Here is a 24,538-nt window from a genome sequence, read left to right as displayed (position 1 = left end):
GAATCTTATTTCCCTGACATCCAGTCTTCAGAAAAGAAGCACTTTTAAGAAAGAAACAAACAAATTAATCTCCATGTGCTTCAGGAAAGACACTGTAGCTGGAAGTAGGCCAGGTTTTCACTCTGAAGGATGCTCTGTGCTTGGCAAAGCCCAGAAATGTGTCTGCAATGGTTCTTCTGCTAAGGTTTTGAAATTTAATAATTACAGTTCTTTAAAGGAGGAACTGCAGCTTAGTGGGAACATAGCAGCTAACAAGGAAAAACCACGTTACCAGCAATTAAGTGTTTGTTATGCAGGAGCTGCAAAAACAAAACGGAACTCTCCGAGAGAAGCGCTCAAACTGTGCAATCTGGCAGCCCGTACCCGAGGTCACGCGTGCGGTACAAGTACTAAACGAGTCGAGGTGAGCGTCTGTGCGGCGTGCAGGCTGCCGCCGCTCCCCTCTCCCTCGGCAAGGAGGGACTGCAGGATAGCTCTTTGCCGAGAGGACTCAACAAATCTGTTTACAGTGGTCCGCTGATGGGCTCGGCGTTTGCCATCACCTCTCCGGTGGCTGCGCTGCTCCCTCACCCAACGGGCCCCAGCCCCGGCGCAGCTCCCTCCCTGCAGCCAGTTCCTCTTTCCCCAGCTCCGACAGTCAGATTTCAGCCACGCAACCCGTGGCAACCAGAATCCCATCACTGCTCTCCGACAGGAGAAACACAGACACAAACACAAAGCTGCCTTTGGAAAAACAGCAATCGCCTGCTCAGGCTTTGCTTTAAAGAGAGAACGCGCTGAATTAAAAATGTGCCAAGAACAACCAGGATGGCATTGCTTTATTTTCACAAAGAAGTCTCTCCTAATTGCACATTAACTGTCTTTTCGCGAACAAACTTGTTTCCACCTAACGCTGACAGTCGCAGGAGCCCGAGTGTGTGTGTGTGCCGGGGGAAGGGGCGGGGGGGAGCTACTTTGTGGCGCTGTCGGTACGTCTCGTGCCTGCGCTGATGGAATTATTGTTTATTTTTTTAATTTTCAGAGGTAGGTTGATGACAGCTGAAGAAGACTGTATTTGCTGAAGAGCAGCATGATGGTAGAGAGGAGCAGAGCTCCTGAGGGAGATCTAATGGTGCCTCTCCTTCCTGCACAGAGATAAAGACTTATAATAAGCGTGTATGTTCACCATCTGGCTCTGTGCATGTGGTCCTTATGGAGGCGAAAGCAGCACAATCTGTAAATGATCAGGAGCCATCGCACTCTCTCCAGAGAATCCACGATGCAATCAAGGTGACAGATGGCATGGCCGCTGCTGTGGCCTCATGGAGAAGATCAAAATCACCTTCAATAAACTCTGACTGAAATGGGCATGAGCACCTCAAAAAAGTCAGTTTGTCAGTCAAACTGCGACAGCAAGCTGCATTGGGGAAACATAGCAGCCAGCTCTCTGTTTTCAATCGTTTCCGTCTGACTGAGCCTGAACTATGATCTTTCTCAAATTGTCCTTTCTGTTTAGCTGAAGCAGGCCAGCAAATTGCCAGATTCATAGCTTTATTGAAGGAAATTGAAAACATGATGTCCTCAATTCAAGGGACAAACAGCTGGCAGGTGCTTGGACACCCAAGCACATAAAATGGACCCCTGGTCTTTTGGACAAGTTTGTCTAACTTTTGTTAGAGTAAATATAGATACATAATAAAATAGATATAATAAAATCCCAATTTAGGCAGGGTTTATCAGGCATTAGCTGACAGCAATTATATGGCTGCAAATGGACCTTGTGTTATGTATTAAATGCTGGGTTTTCCCATTTATGCTAAAAATTCCACATCTACTGCTAATTGCAGTGATTCTTCTTTCTCTGGTTTATGATGAATATCTGAGTATAACATTTCTGCCATGACTGCTTATCAAGTATAGGCATTCAGGGCCCAATCCTGCGAGGTTCCCCACATGCCTGACAAGGTGACTCAGTACCTTACAGAGTCAGCCTGCCCAGGTCAGACTCTTCACAGCACTCTGTCCCCCTCTGGCCACCACTCACACCCCCAGCAGCCCCAAATGCCCTACTTCCATCCTTGTGCAGGCAGGGCAGTACCTGCCAGGTTTTATCTGTCATTTGTCCTACTGCATGAGCAGCCAAGGGTCTTAGGTGAACTTCCCCAAAAATGGTGGTGAAGAGACATATCCATTCCTTTATTTTTCCTTTTACTTTTTATACTTATTTTTATGGTGTCCTTGGCTTGATCAACTCCCTTTTTTAAATTTTTTTTGAAGGGAAAGAAAAATAATGTTCTTGTTGCTGTTTTCAAGCTTGCAAGGGGACTTGCAAGGGGGACTTCCAGGCTGAAGCTTTATTGCTAGGCTGAAGCAAGAAGGACACGTTGAGAAGAGACAGAGGATGGGCAGCCTTCCTCCTGCCCGTGGGATCCTGCCCCAAGATCTTCCTGGCCTGCTTTGGTACGAGAAGTGGATCGGCGTCTGCATCCCCGCTCTGTGTGGCAGATGGTCACTGTCTTTCTCGGTTTGCTCGCTTGCATGTTTGGTTTTCTACCACCACATTTTAAAATGTCCCTATTGCCCTTAGCCTTTCCAGCTACTCATTTTTAGCTTCGTTACTCGTGAAATATTCTAGAAAGTCTTTTGGCCTGGTTCAAAGTCTTTTAACAGCAGTGAGTCTTTTCAAAAACTTCACTGGGTTTGAGTAAGTCCTTGGCACACACTTCTCTGTAAAACAGAGTGTTATCAAAGGCAATTATTTTAAAATTTTGGTTTTTGATTCAGTGTGGAGCATGGGTCACATTTTGAACTCCAGGGTTCTGTTCCATCTGACTAATTTTGCACATATAGCTGACCATCCTGTCTTGCACATTTTATGCTTGCAAAACATATAAATAAGTTGCCTTTGTACCTTTGTTCCTCTCTACCAACGCGACTTTGCATGCATGGCAGAAGATCTATGCTCCCTCTCACTGGTACACAGGTGCCAAGAGACTGTGACAGAAGTGGCCCAGTGTAAGCCTATTGTTTTGACCAGGCAAAAAGGTATTGTGCTGCTCCAGCACCCTGGAAGTTGGTTAAAGAGCCCAAACCTTGATCGGACCAAGAGGTGCTGTTAGGAAAACGAGGAGGGACTTTTAGAGACAAACTCCTGAGGGTTTCTGCTGTCTCTGCTGAGAAGTTTGATTTGGGATTACAAGGTGTTGCTCTGCTTTTTCCTGCTAGGTGATAATAGGGAGCACAGCAGAACAGGTATGTGGATAACCTCTCCCAGAACTGGAGAACTGCATGGACATTTCTTTTGTTACAGTTCCCTGAACAGAGCTAATATGACAGTGGAAAACAATAAATATAATATCATAAGCCTGAGGTTCTTGTGTAGACCTTGTCAAAACATCTGAATACCTGACATCTTTATTATGGCAACAACCATAGATGTTTAAGCATTTGGACACTAAGATTTTGGAACTCAAGTATTATGAAAAATTAATGCACTTGCCTCAAGCAAAATCTAATTGGGACCTCTCTAAATTGTAGCTAAACCCTGGTAGCTTTCTGTCTTGGGCTCTATTTTATTTTCTATTTTATTTTATGTTTGTTTCTATTTCATTTTCTGTTTGTTTCTCATGCTGAGTACAGAGAGTAGCAGGGAAATCTACTTTGCTCCTGTGGTAAAGAGGGAAAAGACCAGATAAGGTGGTTTAGTTGAGAAGCCCCAGTCAACAGCTCCACTCTGGAGACCCCTTGCTACAGAGTTTGGTTTCCCCTACCACGATCTCCAGACGGTCTCTACAAGTACTCTACCTCCTGTTGGAGAAGAGGCTTGAATTGCTCTCTCCATGGGAAGATGAATGTGAAATCAACTTCAGAGATTGCTTTGAGTATAACAAATGGTTTTATTTCTTGTTTAGTGGTGACAATGCAAGACACGTAATGCAGGGTACATTTCAATACACATGTGCATTAGATCAATAGGAAAAAAAGCCTGGCCCAATTGAAATTTGCCACTGCATGGCTGAGAAATTTGGAGGTCTTTCCCAACAGAGGGAAGTTTCACTTAATGCATAGAAATTTGATGTCATATATTATGAGGAGGAAAAAAGGATAGGTTTCTAGATAATTGAATGAAGTGAAGGGAAATTTAGGGCCAGAAAGGCTTTTGTCCTTGAATGTTCTTTCATCGTATTCCAAATAGGGACTCTGTGTCATGGACCTGTGAATACAAAGACTGCTTTTAAATCTCTGCTTCTTGCATGACTGACACTTACAATTCAGTACCATCTTTCAAGGCATCCTTTGTGCACATTTATTTCAAAATAATGTATTGGACCTGTAAAACCTTATTAGAGTATTTTTGCTGCAATTACACTTCCATATTCTCTGAGTAACATTTAAGTTGATTGTTCCTTGTTTTAATATGACCTTATACCACAACAGCTTAAGTACAGTGAAAGTCACTGTCTGAAATAAAACAGCTTTTATACCGGGTCTTTTGTTATGTGTTGATGGAGGGGATGGTTGATTGCAAAGGGAAAGTGTTTTGTTTTCTGGAAGTAAAATACAGAATTTGGAGCCTAGCAACGTTGCCTGGGGAACATTTAATAATATTTCCATGCCTGCCACATACCAGGGAAATGAACTTCCCAATGATGCTTAGAAACCTGGGATCACTCCTTACCCCCTTTTGTTTGCTCACTGGCTTTATCTCTTTGACCCTCATTCTAGTTAGAAAACCATATTGCTTCAATCTTTTTTACAAACCATTTAAAATTGAATGAAATCAAGAGAAGGGGAATATCAGCAAAGAACAACCCACTCTCAGGAGTGGAGTCTCTTCCATTGCCAGTTCAGAGCAATTTCCATTCTGTTTCCCTGGACAGCTTTATGGGGAAATGGGATGTTCTACTTCCATAGTTACCACTGGAGCAAAGGCAATGAAATACCCCCTTAAGAGGAGGTCAACAGAGTCCAGTATCAAGAGCAGGAGGTTTCAATGGAGAGGAGAGGATGTGAAAATTGAAATAAAGGATTGATTTTGAACAACAATGCCTGTGCTTCATAGATATGACTGTCTTTCATCTAATGAAGGTACCTCATAGAGGGGAGAAATTGAGTCATAAACACAGCAGATATCTTGTGCATGTGAAATAACACAAATTTCTTGCATTCCTCTGATTAGCTATGGCCAGGAAAGGGAAATGGTTATCATAATGTTCTACTGTCAATTTTTCTTTTAAAATGTATGGGACATTTTACATAATCTGAGTGGTGGATACATTGGGATCAGCAGTTTGAACTGAAATAGAGATGAAATCAAACTAGTGTGGAGTGTCCATTTGGAAGTGTTTGGGTATGTTTATTAAGAATGTAAAAGTTGATATGGGCAAAAAGGGGATGCTTTTCAAGCAATTTTTTCTTTTAGGCATGTGGACACAGAAGCAACACTACAAGAAGTAGACAGATACATTTGTGGATGGTATTAAATCGCTATAAAAACCATGTCCCTATTTAAAAAGGTCCATTTACACAGTGGTCCCAGTCTGATTTCTAATTGTTATTTAAGCAGAAAATGCTGTACTTTCTCCTGTGATGGGAGCAAATTAGTGAACTGGAATGGTCTAGCTAAAATCAGAAACCAGGAGCTGAAAATACTCAGTATGATTGCAGTATGTTTCATGTTATGAATGTACCACAGAGCCTTCGGACCATTATGTACTTGCATTGCGATTTTAACAGCATCTGCTACATCTGGGTGCTGTGTAGGGTCTGCTCCTACATACCTGCAGCTCCACCAGAGCCACAGAATGGAAGCCTGATAAGAGGATGTGCATTGCTTTGTATGATAAAAGGTACTTTCTTTGTCTGGCAAACCACTCCTTTTGTATGCACATCAACCAGATGGCCATTTCAGTTTGTCTCCGGCTGTGAATCAGACAATATGGCAGAATTAAGGGAAAAGCAAAACCTTCCCCTCTGCTCCTCCTCTCTGTATATAAAATTAGAAATCAACAACCTTCAGGGAGATTTTATTTTAATATTTCAGTCCTTCAGTAATTCAGTGACTTTTTGACTTCTGACTTTTTTCTCAGTCACCGTGCATCACTCTCATTAAGGTGTGCCTAGCTAAATGATTAGGGACCATGAGATAAGGAAAAGGGTTCAAAAATTAAGTAACAAAAGAGGCATGAGAAACAGTGGTTACTAAAAATAAAAAAGGTGTATGTGTAATTTTGGTGATTTGATACTAACTACATTTTGCAAGGTGAGATTCCTGGTGGTGTTTCATGGACAGTGACTGCAGTTCTCTTCTGTGTCATACCAAGAAGTCTGGGGTCTTGTTGTAGGACTAAATACAGGAAGTTTTTCTCTGGTGGCCTACACTGTGGTGGTGTTCTATCCTGCACTGGAGATCCTTCTACAAATTTTGGGCAGACACATCATTACCTTGCAGAACCTGCAGAGACTTTGGAAACGCAATTTGTTTCAGGGTCAGGAGGCGTAAGGCAGTTCTCACACTGCAAACACTGGCCACACAGGTGGGGAATATTACATGCTCTTCAGATAGAAAATGCAATGGTTTCAGCTGAAGAGGAAGAAACAAGGTGAGGAAAGAGAGCCAACAGAAATGTCAGTAAAACTATGTCTCAAAAAAAGACTGAAATCTGCAACAGGAGCCTTAAAACCTTTGTTGTTGGACTTCCAGGGCAAAAAGGTCTTATGAGCTTTACAGCGACCTGATGTACTCAACTTGTAGCTACTAACGTCATACAAGGATCCTGACACTTCATTTTACCTATTTGCACAAATGTGTAGGATCACATTTAACAATAACTAAGAACGGTCCAAAAGCCACTGTGCCAGAAAAAAACATTCTAGTCCCTGGTAGGAGATGGCAGCTCTATATTAAATCCTATAATTTAACTGGGCTTAATTTTGCAATTTTCCAGAAATATTCAAGAATATACATGCTGATTTTCGCACATCTCTCAACACAAAATTATCTCCGAGTACCAGTAACTTTTGCTGAAATGCAGTGATAGCCACGTGCAGTTGTGAAAAGATACATTCCTCATTGAAGCATCTACCCATATTTTAGCAACTGCTAAAATTAAATCCATGGGTTGAGCCCTCAGTTTGCCTGCTCTTTCCACCTACTATAACCAAGAAATATGAAGGAATTGCTCTAATGTGCAAGTAACATAACATTCTCTTGGCTCATACAGATCTCCAAGAATGACCATGAAATTTTATGTAAAATTAGATCACAGGAAATAAAGAAACTGGCCATTCTCAGGATTCTCTCTACAGCTGGCAAGAATTCCTATTGACTTTTATTAAAACAAATTCAAATCCTGTTCTAAACATTTAGTTAGCAAACACCAAAACCAAGTGACATTTAACTGCGAGGGCAGTGGAGAACATTTTGCTGTGGATCCTTCTTGGCCAGTTAGAACTTGTGACAACAAGCAAGCATATTTCACGATTTCCTTCATGTTATTTATATCTGGTTTAAGTTTAAATTTACAAAGACCATAAAGTATTCCAATTTCATGCACAAATTTTGCAAGAAATAATGAGAAGAAAACAGCAGTAAAAAACATTTGAGAACATATAATAGAGTACCACTCTACACAGGAATAAGTGAATATGTTATAAACGACTCAGTTTTAAGAGAATTTGAGATGTTTTACACCTTCAATCATTTATCCTAAAGCTCTGGAAATCAGATTTCCTTCAGGTGGCTGCTGTTTTAGTGAAGGTAAACATAACAACAGACAAAAATTTGAGACATTCTGGAGTTTTGAAATAATTCTGAATTCTTATGCATTAACTTTTGTTAAGGAAATGTTGTGAGGGCTAGCAGACATTTTACAAATATTTAGTGAGAGATAGCTTTTACCTCAGAAGTTCAAGTGTCGACTTGCCATGCAAAGAATAGGTAAGGCTGGAGGAAAAACTAATAATTGTGGTTTTAGACAAATGAAGGTTTGGTTTCATCCAGAGTTATATGAAAAAACTGCCGAAACTGGGTCTGAACTTTACAAATTCAGAGATATACTTCCAAAAAAATATCAAGCACGTATCTGCTTTTGAAATCCGTGAATTATAAAATTGTGACTAAATAGTCCACATTTTATGCTCATGAGACAAAAATACTGGAAAAAAAGGTTGCATGAGAGTTAGTTAAGTACTTTTAACATTTCTTTTCTAGTTGAGGAAAGACAAAAGGTAGAAGAGGAGATCATTCAAGTACTTACAAATTTTCTCTCCTTGTCTCAGGACTCATATTCTGAAATGGGAGCACTTACACTAATGGAGCTTCCTTTTCAACAGCACTTGATACCCATTCTCATCTTTATGTTCGATGTCTTTCACTTTGCAAGCTTAAGTTGTATCTCTTCTTTTCTGTGCCTAGGTCGAGTAGGATTCCATTATAGTCCAGTTGCTGTGAGATCCTTGAAAAATCTGTGAAATTAAAATACCTCAGTGCAAATCTAAGATCTATGGGGAATAGCCTATTCTGTTGAGAAGTCTGTACATCAGTGTTCCTGTCTGTAGAAATGAGTCAGTAATGTGCAACTTCTTTACAAATATTTTGGGATCTGAAGTCTTTGAACATACTATATAATAACTAGATTTAGTTAACAGTTAGTAGTGAACTGTTGGTAGCAGTTATCTGGAGAAAGACAGAAGATATTGTGTGATGTACAATACGGAATTAACTCCCTCAAACAAATTCCTTCTTTATCCATGACATTTTTACCTAAATGCGGATGGAAAAAAAATAGAATGGCATTCTGAAAAGCTTCTGATCAGATTGCTTTTTTTATCCAATGAGTGGTAGAATTAAAATGCTATCTGGTAGTTGGTACTGTGCTTTACTGGGAGAAAGAATACATTCACCAGCATAATATCTGCATTTTGATAGTCCTGCCATATAAATTTGATACGCTAAGTCTGGAGCGCAAGCACAAGAATCTACATACCCATCTTTATTGTAATTATTACAATAAAAAGGAGGAAAAGTGTTGGTTTGCTTGATAATTAAAAACCCCCAAGTTAATGGGCAGTACATTTTTAGGAAGGTAGCTGTAAATCTCAGAACAGTTCTCCTATCAGGTCACCTGTAATCTTACTCTGAAGTCACTTCAAACCTATGGAAGAAAATCCCAAAAGTCAACAAAAAAAGTAATTTTTCTTCTTTGAACTGGCATGCAATTTTTACAATAAATAAAAGTTATGCCTCTATATAAACAGATTGCTCAAAATTAACGTCTTCCTACCTTTATCCAGTTATCTTCTCACAGTTTTAAAAAATCAGAAGTCATAACTTACAGTATATGAGGACTTGAGGGTTTTATATGTTATTTTACTCCTGAACATGGCTTCCAAAGATGTATGCATAGACTGCAGCGTGCATATAAATACATACATACATATACATTAGTGTATATATATATATATATACACACACATATATGTGTGTGTGTGTGAGCTCTCACTAATAGCTAGTGAGCCTCTGGAGACAAAGCCACCTCTTGTGCAGTTCTTAAGTACATGAATAACCTTAACCACATGACTCATTCTGTTGAGTGGGATATCTCATGCATTTAAAGTTGCACACATGTTAAAGTGGTTTGATGGATCAGGGCCAAAGCAAGTAAGGTCTATGGCAATGTGGGACTAATAATGCTCTTATTGTAAGAATCATTATCTCTGGTTTTGCATGAATTTTAACAATGCAAAGAGTTTGTGATTCATGGGAATTCTTTAAGGTTAATTTTAATTTGTTTGATTTCATTCCATTGTGCATGGCCCATTTTTATGCCTGTGTTTCCAAGGAAACAGTTGTAAAATGGAATTTGATATGATGTGTTATCAGGTTCCTTGTCAGCAAGTTTCAAGTGATAGTTATGAACTTGACAAATTAAGTTAAAAAAAATTATGATTTGAGTATTAAGATAGAGCTACATGTACAATGTTTGATGTCATCTGAATGATGTTCTAATGCTTTAATTTGTTTGGGGACAGAAATTGTTCTGATCACTGCAAGGAGATTGTAGTATTGACAGCACATATACAATATAAAATGTCTGCAATGCTGAAATCAGTGTTTGAGACTGCTGCTGTCTTGATTCCATTAATATAATCTCAAGAGCAAGTACCTTGAGTTAAATCAGACTGATTCCATTTAAGAAGTCCTTTATGGTCACTGACAGCAAAATAAAGGAAAGCGAAATCCAGTCAGGACTCATGTCTTATGTACCAAAATCCAAGCAGGGGCTGTATATACAATAAGTCTAAATGGATGCTGTATTTTGGATGGTATTTACAATCTGTTAATTGCTGTGCAAGCACAAACACAAATGTTTATTCCAAAACATTTGTGCAAATGTATGTGTTTTACAGAGCAACAAACAAACCAGAGTTCTGTTCTTCAGCTTCTTTGTTATTCTTACTTTTTTTGATGAAATGTGAAAGTCAAAATATTTCAGGAATACTTCATCATTCTATTGAGAATAGCTTATTTTTAAAGCAATCTCTATGGGCTAGTTACCTTGACTGAAGCCTGAGAAACTAGGCAAGACCCTGGAAAAGATAGAAAGACCTTTGCAAGTGGTATTAAACCCATGGGTTTGAGGGAAGGAAAATAGGGATTTGTCACTGGAGTGTATTCCAGCAGTGCTCCCTTTCTAAATAGGAAAGTTATTTGGCTTAGTTTTAATTCAATTAGTATTTGTCTTTCAGATACTTAATAGAAGTCATGTGAGGACTTGCAGAACTCTTAAATGACATGTTCATTGTCTTTTGTCTGAGCATCCTTGTAAGGCATGCAAGGAGCTGATACACTGGTGTGTGTATTTTCCTCCGGCATGGTCTGCCTTGTGGTGGCCATGGACTCCCTGTTGGCAAGATGTGGGAGCACACCAAGGCCCAACTGTGCTCTCACTGACAGCTGCACTCACTTTTCCATGAGACTTAGGGTGCTGGAGACAGCAGTACAAGCATTTCTCCAGCATCATGATGTAGACAGGACATTCATTTGAACCCACAAAATCAGAAGTATTCCTGGTTCCCTACATTTAGAGGTCAAGTGCAAAACCGTAGCAGGTTTGGGGAAGGGGATGGGGGACTGTAACTTAATTAAAGACTTAGGAACAGGAACATGCAGGAAACTTTAGGCCAAGCAAGGACTCAGACTTGGTTTTTCTCAAGGCTACTGTCTGAGATGACCTTTCTCCCTCAATTTACAAGTGATGTGTAAATGGAAGTAAAACAAAAAAAAAATCTAAATGTTTATCATTGAAATGCACATATCTTCACAGCACAGAGAATTCTCTGTTATTTCTTGTTCCTGGTTTTGTAAGTTCAGGGACTAATAACACCAAATCCTACCTTTTTCATATGTGAGAAAGTTACTTCCTGCTCCCGATTTAGTGTTCTTATCTCAAATTTTTATAAAGTATGATCCTAAGGAGGTAAATGTTAATACCAGAAAAGAAAAAAATTACTTTCCCGTAGACTCATCTCAAGTGTTTGAAGCTTCCAGAAATGTGGTATTTCTGATGTTCTTGAAGAGAGAGATTTCTGACCAAAGGTAAGTGAGGTGCCAGAGGTGAGTTAACTTCAAACTTGGTCCTGCATGGAGAAATCACCACTCCTTGTACAGTGGCATGTGTGTGTGCACACGTGTGCATACACACGCACGCACACACACACACACATATTGTGCATTTTTTCTTTTTCACGTTTTAAGCCTAAAACCAGTCTATGACTTTGCATTAAAAATTTGAAGTAAGTTGATTTAAAATCACAGTATCTGGATTTGGTGAGACAAGGGTGAAGTGTATGCTCTCAGTCATACAAGAAAGTATTTTCTTTAGAAATGACTGTAGTTATATTTGTCTCAGCCCTTTCCCTTTAGTAACAGTTTAAAAGAAAGAAAAGGAAAACCATTTCTCTTGAAGACAATTGAACCTGACACAAAAGACTGTAAAAGCTTGAAAGATGGTCTGATGTGGAAATACATATTTCAACAATTTGTAAATTGTGCATTATATACTCAATGAATAATTGTGGTCTGTTTACTAAATGTGAATATAGACAATTGTTAATGTACTGTCATGTCAGTCCACGTGACAGAGGCATTATATTGTTGATACAAAAATGCACATTGAAGAAAGAGAACCGAAGAAAGGAATACTTGCTGCTGTTCAAGCATTAATAAGAGCTGGTTTAATGTTGTTAGAGACTGGAAGAAGTCTCATTCTGAGATAACTAAAACTTTTCAGATTCCTTTCCCTAAATGTATATTATAAGAGTGCAAAATGCATCCACATATGATGTGTTGTTATCTTGTCTGTCTCTTTTTCTAATTCCGTCTTTTGATGTCATTTAAAAATGGATAGGGGAGTGTTCTGAAGGCTTGCAAAAAAAAAAAAAAACAAAACAACAAACCTGCTCTCATTTCCAAGACAAGTCTTGTTATGAAGTCTCAGGAATCAGTGAGTTGGGTGAGTTATTGCAAATCCTTTAAGAAAATGGGAATACACAGGCTATAATAGCTCTATTTAAAATAGAGCTCTGTGTGTGTATGTGTGTGTGTGTGTCTCTGTGTGTGTGTGTGTGTGTGCAGGCAAACATGGCATTCAGGAGAGTGAAATGAAATGAGCCAGAAACTTCTCACATTTTCCTGGCATCTGTGGCGTGTCGCCATATGAGAACCATATGACTGCTGGCAGATTGGCATGTCAGCTCAAGCATGTACAACTTGACCTCACGGAGCTCTGTGTTTATCAGTTTATAACAGGAATATTGATACAATTTTAGCTGCAGTCTTTCTGTGCAAGGACACTTCATCCTTTCACAGTCCTAATTCTCCTTTGCTAAAATGACAGCACCTTGTTTTTGAAGTTGCTTTTCCACTTGGGGAAAAAAAAAGCAAAGGCGGCAGAAGACAGCAGAAAGCTGTTCTGTGTGCCAGAATGATGTTTCATTCATTGTTTTGTTAACTGTGAAGTCCTTAGTGGAGTTTGTCACGGGATTGCCTGGCTGACTTGTGCTGTCTTTGTGGCTGAAAACCACAGCAGTATTAAAAACAGAGGTCGAGGCAAAAATCTGGAATGTTGCTAAAGCTGCAAGTAATTGCTGAAGTATATCTGCACAGAGGAGTCCCAATGTTTATTCTCTCACAAGATGGATAAAAGGATAGTACATAAAAATGTGGATGAGCAGTTTTTCACCTTAAGTTTGCTTTCCTGATCTCCAAATGAGTGGAATGCAAGCATACATTTAGTTGCAGCATCACATACATATGAAATTAAATATTAGAATAGTGAACATGATATAAAATCTGAGACAAACAGCTCTCCATCCAGAAAGAGAAACTGGATGTACATGTTATCATAAATCTGAGTTTGCTGCAAAAATTCAGATGTCATACAAGCTTGTCTGGTTGTTTATGGCAGGTGAGAGTTGGTAAAAGTGAAATGATGTAGGTACAGTCAAACCATGACCTGGATCGGAGACAGAAATAAAAAGTACGGAGAGTACTTCTGACCATATGATTGCATTTAAACTGCCTTTGTCACCACCATTTCCTTCAAGAATAAGAGTTTATCTTATATCCTCAAGGACTTAAACATACACTTGCACTATGACTTGTTCCACTTAACAGTGTGGAAAGATGATGTACTGAACATGCATCGCTTCACATTAGCCCCGCAACTGCACTCACGCCATCCTTCAGAAATAACGTTATTCATATCTGCTCAAGCTTCCTTGAAGGTTAAGCTTTAAACTGCTGTGATTTTCTAATTTTCTCTATACTGGCAACTTAATTAGAATCTCATCAGAGCAGATTCTAGGACTGACATTAAAACTTCCTCACCCACTGTCTTGACGAGAAACATTACAGAGACAAGTACTGTAATACTATTTTTTTTCTAAGGACTGGCATGAAGGGTAGGTGGAAAAGCAGTGAAGAACACCATTAGAAAATTAATTAGATAACATCCTGAAGACAAAAAAGAAAATGTAGATCAATTTTGCTTCTTCAATTTTTAAAAAAGTAATAGGAACAGAAAGAAAGTGAGATCTAATACTTCACTTTCCCCAGGGACTGACTATGGGACATTATGGCAGACAAAGAAACATCCTGCCACATGCAACTATATGTCCCTAGACAACTCTGTCTATCTCAAATATGCAGTCTATGGTGACCAAAATTTCCATTTACAATGTCCTTGAGAAAATTTATCAGAAAGTCAAAAATATTTGGATGTATTTTCCAGAATTTCATTCAACAGTCTTTTCATGCTGATGGATTGGAAGAAAGACTAAAATAGAAATAAAAAAGGGAGGGAAAATGGCTCTGTTCTGCTGAAAATGGAGAGCTATTTATTTCTAGTTTGTTTTGGCAGGTGATATTTGGCCAGCAAATCTAATATTGTGGTAAAGCCAAACGTTTTTGAGTTTACCCATCTGTAACCTCCACACAAGCTACAAAATTTAAAAAATTCAAAGTTTCAGAATCTTTTATGCATGATGAACTCTGATTTAGTTTTCATTATCATCTGTAGTCTGAATCTCTGCTGATAGCTTGAGAACACTTGCCATATCAAATTACCACAAAAAGATGTCCAGCCTATGGAAATGAACAATGAGCAACATCTATTTGACAATTGTCTTTTCTGTTGGTTGAGACATACTCTGTCAGAAGCACCACCAGAGATCAATGATGACATCTAAAGAGGCAAAGTACATACTCAGGAAAGACTATTGAAAATAAAATATGATCACAAATTCTCATGGATGTGCCAGTTCATTAATTTATACACACATTTGCACTGTTGCACACTCATATTCAGACTTGAACACATTGATATTCATGGGAGGGATAGACTCTCCACAAAATGTATTTATGGGTTTGTGATAATTTTCTTCTATTAGGACAAAAAAAAAGATTTGTAGCTTCAGCCAGACTTACCATTTTATTTTATATATAATTTATTATTTTGAATGGTAGCAAAAGTATTTAGAGAAGTAGTAAGATTTAAAAGTGTTCTTGTCATTCATGATGGTGATACGAGTGTTTAAGGAAAGGTGAATTCACTTCTGAGCATTGAGCTCATCTTAAGCCATGGACAACAACAATTAAATTGTCATCATCTGGAGACAATAACATAAATCTGCACAAAAAAATTTAATAGATCCTACAGCCATAACGGTATAAACTTGAATAAATGGTAGATTTATACATGAACAAGCAAAGCCTCTCATCATTAAATAGTACTTAGTGTAAGTGGATCAGTAAAGCTGTTTGTGCCTTTTTGTTTCTTTTCAAAGAATTGTAGTTAGGGGGTGCCTAAGTGTATGATTCAGAAGGGAAGGAAAATCATTTATTGCAGCATGTGGACAGGTTTGAGTGAGAGCAGATTTCCATGCAGGAATGAAATATGAGCCAGGGAAAACACCCCTTTTTGAACACACTCACAAGCCCTGATTACACGGTCCACAGCTGGAGCTAATCCAGATTCCTGTTTAATTAAATAGTAGCAGGCATTCTGCTGCCTTCCATCAAAATGCACAAGGATGGCGGTGAAATGCAAAATGTGGCACCCACCTCTCTTCATTTCTCCTGAAAAAAATATAAGATTTATTTTAAATCTTTTATTAAAAATCTATTCACTGTGCAGGACAAATTTTAAATGTGCAGGGTGAATTCTAACTGCATAGAGAAATGTATATGATGAAGTGATGGCTTGGTACTAACATACCAAATTTAGTTATTGAATACCCTCCCTATGAAATAACCTGTGTTATAATTTGTTGTGAGACCATCCTACTCTGTGCCTGCAACCTGTTTCTGAAGGAGAATAATCCAAACTTTTTTCCTTTCATAGCAATAAGAATAAAACCTTCAGCTGAAGGATGTCTATATGAAAAACTGTCCCATTATATACTGTGCCATTTTAAAGCTGGGCACTTAGTGCAGTATCTATCATGTAGCATCTATATATCTATATTCAACTTTTCCCAGGTGAGAGTGGAAATTTCATCAGTCTTTGGGGAGCAGGAACTCATCTATTGTGCAGGTCAAGTGAGATGTAACAGGCACCATCTAAGGTTAAAGGTTATAATAGAAGTAAACAGGTGACAACTTTCTCAAAAACTTAAAATAATATATATGTTCTACTTCTCCCTAAAAGGATGGTCTTTTCTTTATTATTCTGTTAATTTATGACACAAGTACACTGTTTTCATTTCGTGACAGAGGCTGTCTGATTTAAAAAAACACAGATACACTCAGGGAAACAGAGAACATGTATATTTGCTTTCATTGAAGAATACATTTTTTTCCAGTATATCATCCCATGTAGGAAACAATAAAGATACATATTATGGGGTTCTGCATTTTTATAGCATCATATGGTAAACATGGATAGCATCCTTGATGAAATAACAACAGCAACAACCAATACCCTCTTGGTTTTCTCCTGTCAAGAAATATAAGTGTTGAGTTGGCTTTGTTATTTGGCTGAAGTCAACAGCAAAGAAGACAGTTGACCATAGACAGCAAAGAGGTTCTGGCTCCTTGAAGACAAAGATGGGTATTGGGGTGGTGAGCAAAAAGTGAAGGTTAGAGAAGGAACATTTTCCCCACAAACATGTTGGCCCAGTCTTTAAAAAAATAGTTATTTCTATACTTTTCCTTAAAAGCATAAAATGGGAGCATTAAATGAACCTGAATTGCAAATACTTTAACAGTGATCAAACTTTAATGTTGTCTTTATGTAACTCCTTATTAACTAATATAACACCTTTCATAGATATTACTGAGCCAAAAATCAGCAGGATTAAGCAAATATATAAAACATTTCTGTGCCTATTGGGAGCATTCAGTCACTTTACATTAGAATAAATTATTTTCTAACAGATAAGTACTACTATCTGTCATAGGTTAGCATAGGTTAGCATTAAAGGAAATGCCCTGACTGCCTGCTCATCTTGGCTAGCACATTATTTCCAGTGCAGGAGATGGCTTAATATGCATTTTTAAACCTTGCTGTGACATGTCAGAGGCCAATAAAATGGACTGTTGGTTTGATGTGGCATGGTTATTTCTGTATTCCTTCTGATGGTTCTTAACTTTGTGTCTGTTTTAGCATTATTCCTCTCATAATTTAGACACATCCTTGAGCACAAAAAAAAAAAAAAAAATCTTTACTTCATATACCTTAGCTGCCCCTATCCCATTTCCCTCTGTGCCTTCTCTGGCGGTCTGAACACACATTCTCTCCCCAGAGTCCCTTTGTCTGTTTCTCCTTAACTCTTGACACCTTTCAACTCTGTGAAAAAACATGTAAAGACCAACTTAAAGGCTAAAATACTAATTCATTTCATCTTTCTCTGCACCTTAGTTCCATAGGTTTGTCACTGTGGCAGGCTTCACAGGGGTGGAAAGGATGGCAATAAAAGCATTCAAGGTCTCCTGACATCTAGAAAACAGAGCAACAATTCAGAGTAAGAAGATGGCAGCTCTAAATTTAGCTTAACACATCTGCAAAATCTTTTCAAGGTGGGTACCTGTCTGGTTTCCAAATCCAACCTCGATTTGCCTCTTTTCTCTGTTTTTTGACCCCAGGGTTGTATCCCTCCTCACACACCTGGAATAGAGTCGTCAGAAGTGATGCCTTGCTTCAGGTTTCCTCTCCCAGGCAGCTCTTGGGGGCCGGGGTGCAGCTGGCCTCAGCTTGCACTACCCCACTGCTCCTGGCTCCCATTTCGCCCTCCCTGATGTTCCTGGCGATGGAGCTGTGTTGGAAACAGGCTTCTGGGCACTGTGCTCTGGGCTGTGTGTGCTAGGATACAAACCACAGGTAAATCATGTGCTCTATAAAATGAAGCATTTGGATCCAGGAGTAGAGGGACATCATCTTCATTTGCTTGCCAGCCACATCACAGCCTGTGCAATACATTTACTTTATGACATTTAAAAAGGGTGAGGATCTGCCATCACAGCTGCTTCATCTATATGCATTTTGTGTGTGCTCCATACATGTATGGTCTGCAGCCAGATCAGGACTCCCAAGAAACCCTACAGGGGTCCCATGATGGGATCATCTCCCCTGAGAGATGGTGGGTTTTTTCTGGCATGGGGGTGCAGATCACATCCCTTCTGCAGGAAGGCAGGAGAGGCAGGGATGCCCCAGACTGCTAAGACTGCTCAGTCCTGTATGCTGGTGCTACTGGGGGATGTCTGGAGCACCCTGTCTAGTTCGTGTTTTCTCATTGCATCATGGTTATTTTAGATTTAGGTTTTTCCTCTCTGCTTTTTTTTTTTTTTTTTTTGCTTCTTCAGACTATATTTGACCATCTTTACCGCTCTCCATATATTACTCCTACTTGCTTCCTTTTCCTGCAATGGTCTTATTTTTCCAGCTCTTTATAGGCACATTTCTGCCCAAAACAGAGAACTGAATTTTTTAAAGGAAACAAGCTCTAATCTGAAACCTAGTTTTTTTGTTTTCAAAATGAAGATTCCATTCCTCATGGCAATTTCCCTCCTTCCCCCAAATTCAATATTAAAAATTATTGGAAACATTAGCCAGACAGGATTAAAAAGAAACATTTTGGTAAAATGTCGTTTGGGTTTTGAATGACAGAGCAAGGCTGTGTGTATAATATACTATAAAAAGCCTTAAACACCAGTATATTATGCGAAAAAGTAACAGCTATTCTTTGTGAAGGTGCCATTTATCAGCATCCGAGGAAGCTATTTAAGTGAGTAGTTTAACAAACATAACTAAAGTGTAATGTTTATCAGCTGTCCTGTTTAAACAACATAGAAGAAGATGGCTCTTAAAAATGAAATGGACATCAATCAATATACATTGCCAGTTTACATGAGAGGTTGTATATAGCCCTATAGAAACAATGCATGTGAGGTGTGCTGCTGGGGGTCACTCCACCAGGCAAAGGAGAGAGGTTGAATCATACACCTTGGGCAGGCACAGACAAGCACTCTGTCATTTTAATAATTCTCTCATTGCAGAAAGTTTCACCAGTTATGGCCATGATGCTTAATTGCTCTCATTTATCTCCCTAATAAGTGATGTCATTGAGTTAGAGCTGTTGAACACATACAACTGGCAAGCCTGTAAGTAAACCTTCTATCCACACCTACTGATGAGAGTGGGGGGGATAAATGGGAGTAAGAAATGCAGCAAAGGTCTTAAAACTACACATAGTGAAATTTAGAACAGCAAAACAGATATTTCATTGTCTTATTTCTCTACTTGTCTGAAACCATCCACATTTATTGAGAGGTTAAAAGCTAGAAATACATACACAGAAACCCCAAATTCTCTGAGTATAGAAGCAAAACCATTTATACTGCCAGCTTGAGAGTTTAAGGGGCAACAGCTGTCCTTTGGTCCTGCTTCATCTTCATACAGGTAGAGATAGCTGCAAGTCTGCACAGTGGATTGTCACTCTGTGCATAGAAAAAAAAAGTGCTTTCAGCTCCATATTTTCATTTGTAGCAAGGCTTTAGTTTTGAATGATGTAGATGAATGAAAGGAATAAAAAGAAAAAAGCAGTCAAAAAGCCCCCCACATGGCTTTACTCAAGCTGAGGGAGCAAATAGAGAAAAAACCCAAATACATTCTTAGCAGTGACTCTGCGTTATCTCCATAGGGTACAAATCACTGCCATTTCCAAGTCTTTATCTCCCTTGCAGAGGTTACCACCTGCTGCATTTCCAGGAGGTCTGGATGGTGTTGCTGTGGCCTGGCCAGGGGCCGTCAGTACTGCTGTGCTTAGGCAGGAGCATGCAGGAAATATGTCCAAGGTGGCTGGAGTTTTGTTTGTTTACTCACTTCTTCTCCTAAACTTCTAGGTGAGGAAACGTTCTCTGAAAGGAATCTGTTCTGACAGAGCTCAGCTTTTGGAGCCAGTCTGGAGTTTCTTCTCATCTCAGATTTGCCCCTTCATGGGGGAAAACGTGAGGAGGCTGTTAACATCTGTCTAAGAAATTCTCTTTTCCCAGTCTCAGGAATTAAATGGCTGGAGTTTGACAATTAAGAAAAGTTGCTTAGTCTCTGTTAACCTTTGTGTCTACAAGGGCAGAGAGCAGCAGGACTTTACAAGTCTGAGCATGCTAAAAGTGGTCATGCAAGATGATGGGAGTCTTGGGGCGTCCTGTGCTGCTTCATGCAAGAAATTAGGTGATTATTGGAAATCAACTTCCTGGGAATTGCTAGGAAAGCATAAAGGGAGTGAGGGAGGCAGAGCATGAGCCGAGAAAAGCCAAGGGGCTTCTGCAGGACCAGAATTAGGTGAGTGCCTACGTGAGAAAATGAGAGCTAGAGCAGGGGAGGATCAATGACCTGCAGCAAAGCCAGTCTCCTCAGGCTGCTCCTTTCTCAGAACAGTTTGTTTCTCTATTATTCCATCCTTTTCCAAACTGGGGAAAATTATTTTTAAAAATGCTTCTTGTTTATGGCATGGCTTTAGATTTTTTTTTTAAGGTCTTGCACCTCTATCTAGAGCACTTAAACTGCCTGTGGGCAGATAGCTTGCCACCACAGCGCCGAGAGACTTCCTCAGCAGAGTTCACAACTGTGGCTAACAGTTTGGGTGGTTCTACTAAAAATACATTACACCTGGAGATACTTGATGACTCTTTTCCCAGAGCTGATGAAAATTACTGTTACTTTTTTGAAGGGAATTTTCAGGAAGTGTTAAACGTATCTATAATAAGAGGAGTTGGCTTTAAATGTAATATTCACCACAGCTTTGAACTGTTGGTAAATCCAGTTTGCTTCCTACAATATCCCCACATTTCTTTATGGAAATAACTTCACACAGTTGAAATCTGTGAGAAAGAAGGTGATATGGGTCATGAAATTATACCAGATTTTAATTTCTACTGTATGAAATTCATAGCGTGCAGGATCTCAAACAGCAGCTACCAAGTTAGATTGTATTCTTAATATAGACTCTCAAACTCTTTTATGATTAAACATTGACTTTTCCTACATGAAAGCACAAAAGGTTGATGCTGTGTAGGAAGTTCAAGGTACCCAGATTACAGGGTGTAAAAATAAGGAGAAAAGGGATTTTTTTTTCCTTTTAGAGTCCTTTGAAAATGTTGGAAAAATGTTCCAGGCCATTTCAAAACCAGTGTTTTTGAAATGTTGTTAGCATGATGAACTGTTAAAAAAATTATGGGCTAAAACCTTTGTTTTCACTGGTGTTAAAGAGAATTTTAAACCAAGAACTAATTATTACAAACCCACAAACGCAAATTTATGTTTAAAATGCTGAAGAAAAATACTTCAGTATACCTTTACAACATTTAAATATTCCTAAATGAAAAATTTAGTAAAAATAATGCAACTTCACAAATGTTTGAATTTTATTGACACAAATTTGTAAGAACTTCACACAGGTGTCTGGTAGAGACAGACACTTGGTCTGTGAAGGGCTAGGGATTTACTAGGACCAGAAGACTGTAGTAAAAGTAGGAAATAGAGACATGAAAGAAAAAAACCCTACTGCACAAGTCAGAAAGTAGTGGAAAATGGAAATGCCAAGAAGATAGAGTTGGGGCATTGACCACCTCCTTAGGAAGCCTATTCCAATATCTGACCACCCTCTCAGTAAAGAAATGCTTCCAGTGTCCAGTCTGAACCTCCCCATGTGCAGCTCTGAACCATTCCCACGTGTTCTGTCACTGGGTACAGGGAGAAGGGATCCACACCCCGCTCTTCACTTCCCCTCCTTAGGAAGCTGGAGAGAGCATTGAGGTCACCCCTCAGCCTCCTTTTTCCTCCAAAGTAGACAAACCCAAAGTCTCAACTGCTCCTCACAGTCTTTTAACCCTCACACCAGCTTTGTGGATCTCCTCTGGACTTATTGAAGGATGTGACCTTCACATCCTTCATAAATCATGGGGCCCAGAACTCCAGAGAGTATTCAAGGTTTCTCATGTCTGTGCCTTTTGGGGATTTTTTTACTCAATGTGTAGATAATATAAAGTAATAAAGGAGAGAGTTTTTAATGAGCTGTGAACTAGGTATAGTCTTACCACAAATGAAATATCAAGGTATGTTTTAAACTAAAAAGACCTTTTAGAAAGCAAAAGGGGTTTTTTGCTGAGTTTCAGTGAAGTTGTTCTTGATGCCTAAGTAAATATCACAAGGCAATATTAGCATAACCAAGGAGGGTATTATTTGAATCAAAATATAGATATATACTAAACGATATGATTCAAAGAAAGCTGCTTTGAGTGATATCAGGGTAATGATGTTGTAAAACATTATTCCTGACTGGTAACCTTATCTTTCACACCCTTTGCAAGATATCTGAGATGCCATATTAAGAGAGTTTTTAAAATAAATAATTTCTTCTACTTCCTGAAGTGACGGGCTTTTCATCAGAGCATAAATTCAGTATAAAAAATTAAAAAAAAACCCTTTGCAATTTTTCTGCAAAATTAAACACTGCTATCTGAACCATTGAGAGAAATATATTTACATATTTCAGGCTAAAGATCTTTTGTAAATGTTTAGTTACCACATTCAAACCTTTCAACACTTCCCCCGAAATCACATTATTCTTATGAAGATACAACAAGAAGTCAAAGAATAAAATGTAAAAAGCTCCACTTCAGTAATATGAAGGTTGTGAAATGAGCTGACAGCATCCAGGAAGCTCAAAGTTACAGCTGACAGCCTGTCCTTAACTCATGCTGTGTGAAAAAAGCAAATGGCATTAATGCATATTAGCTGAGCCCAAAGTTTGAACCCCTCAGCCCATCCCTCCTTCTCTATTTGAGTTATGGGAGCTGTCGTTTTGAGGTCTGATTTTCAAACTTGGCTTCAGTGTTGCTGTTAGAAGGCGTGCATGGCACTTATACACAACATAAATCTTTGCTCAAAAGCTCTATTTTGTCCAGGCACGTGCCAGTGCAGCAGCCAGGACGCAAGATGTTAGTTACAAACATCGATGTGTATCTGCAGGCTTTGAAGACTTTACCAAAGGCACAACAGCTTGCTGTACACCTCTTCAGAAAACATTTGTTTGACACGCTTTCTACCTTTCACCCCTGCTATAGTTTATTGGCCTTGTATGCATTTCTAACTTGTGATGCTCAATAGGGATAACTTTAACAAGTGCACCATGTATGTGCACTTGTATTTGCACCATGTATTTACAACCTCTGTGGAAAGCAGAGATGATCCATCTGTGAAATCTGTTTCTTTCTAGGAGCTGGTTGACACCTGGGACAGAGAAGTCTTCCTACACTGGCTCCATTCCCAAAGTCAGCTCTGGTGGTGCTTGGGGGAAATAACTGCATTTCAACATACTATGTAGCCAGCACAAAGGAAGCAGGACAGACTTCCACTTATGACTTGGGAATTTTAAGTGTAGAAACAGGTTCCTTGAAAATTGAGCAAAACAGTTTTTTCTAGTCCACAGCCTAAGAAATCTCTCTTGCCCTTCCTAATATACTACCAAGAACACTTTCAGGTAAAAACAAACTTTCTCAAACTGTTTAAATCCTGCTATACCTTTTAAAAATAGAGTTTAAGACTAAACAAGGTGGACAGTATTCTGTGTCTATCTTCTAGAATTTCTTTTTTCCAAACGACAAAAATTCAGTACCTGTAATCCATAAATCTGAAGGATGCCACATACTTCAGTATAAGCAAGGTGTCTGCAGGGTTCTGATGATTACTTTCTTGGAATGCTCCTTTTCTTTAGTGATGCTCCCAAGTTATTGTGCACTGGTATTGCTGTGCTCTTGTGTTGCAGATTAATCTGAGCAGTTTCCGTAAGAGTGAGCTTTGACAATGTTCACCGGTCTCGTGGGATAACACATCAGTGACCCCTATTTGTGAAACCTTCCTGCCCATTTCTGACAATGTCTCCTTAATAAACCTGAGCTCAAACCACTAGTGGAAGGTGCTGGTAGCAGAATAATAACAATAATAATGTTTTTTTAAAAAACCAACCAACCAGTCCCCAGATTAGAGAAGGTACTTAAAAAAATTAGAACATTTGAGATAAAAAGGTGTAGAGAACATGACAGTCTGTCAGTAGAAGTCTGAGCTGATAATGCCAGCAGTTTGCTGAAATGTAATGGCCTTCCACTAAAACGCTAGGAGAGTAACAAGGCACCCATGCAAGGAAAAAAAAAAGCTGAATGAACATTTTAATTAACTCATGTGCAATTTTAATTAAAAACATAATGTGTCAGGAAAATGAATAATGCCTTGGGGCAATAAAATAGCTAGATTTTCTGTTCAGTCTTCTGCTTCATATCTGTTATGGAAGAAAGATATTATTGTTAAAATGAAAAAAACACTCCTTCCAGCTTCCTGCCCCCTCTCCACACACATCTAACAAGAACACTTAATGTTACAAAACCCAAAGGTGTGGACAAAAGGAACAGGATTAAATCAGAGCATGGTACAAGATATTCTGTGTTACCATCATGTTGGTTGTGTCACTCTTCTGGCTTTTAACAGAAAAACTTTGACCTTCA

Source organism: Aphelocoma coerulescens, chromosome 2 (assembly GCF_041296385.1).
Source record: "Aphelocoma coerulescens isolate FSJ_1873_10779 chromosome 2, UR_Acoe_1.0, whole genome shotgun sequence".
Lineage (NCBI taxonomy): Eukaryota > Metazoa > Chordata > Aves > Passeriformes > Corvidae > Aphelocoma > Aphelocoma coerulescens.
The sequence above is the reverse complement of the archived record's forward strand: the minus strand, read 5'-3'. Positions refer to the sequence as shown.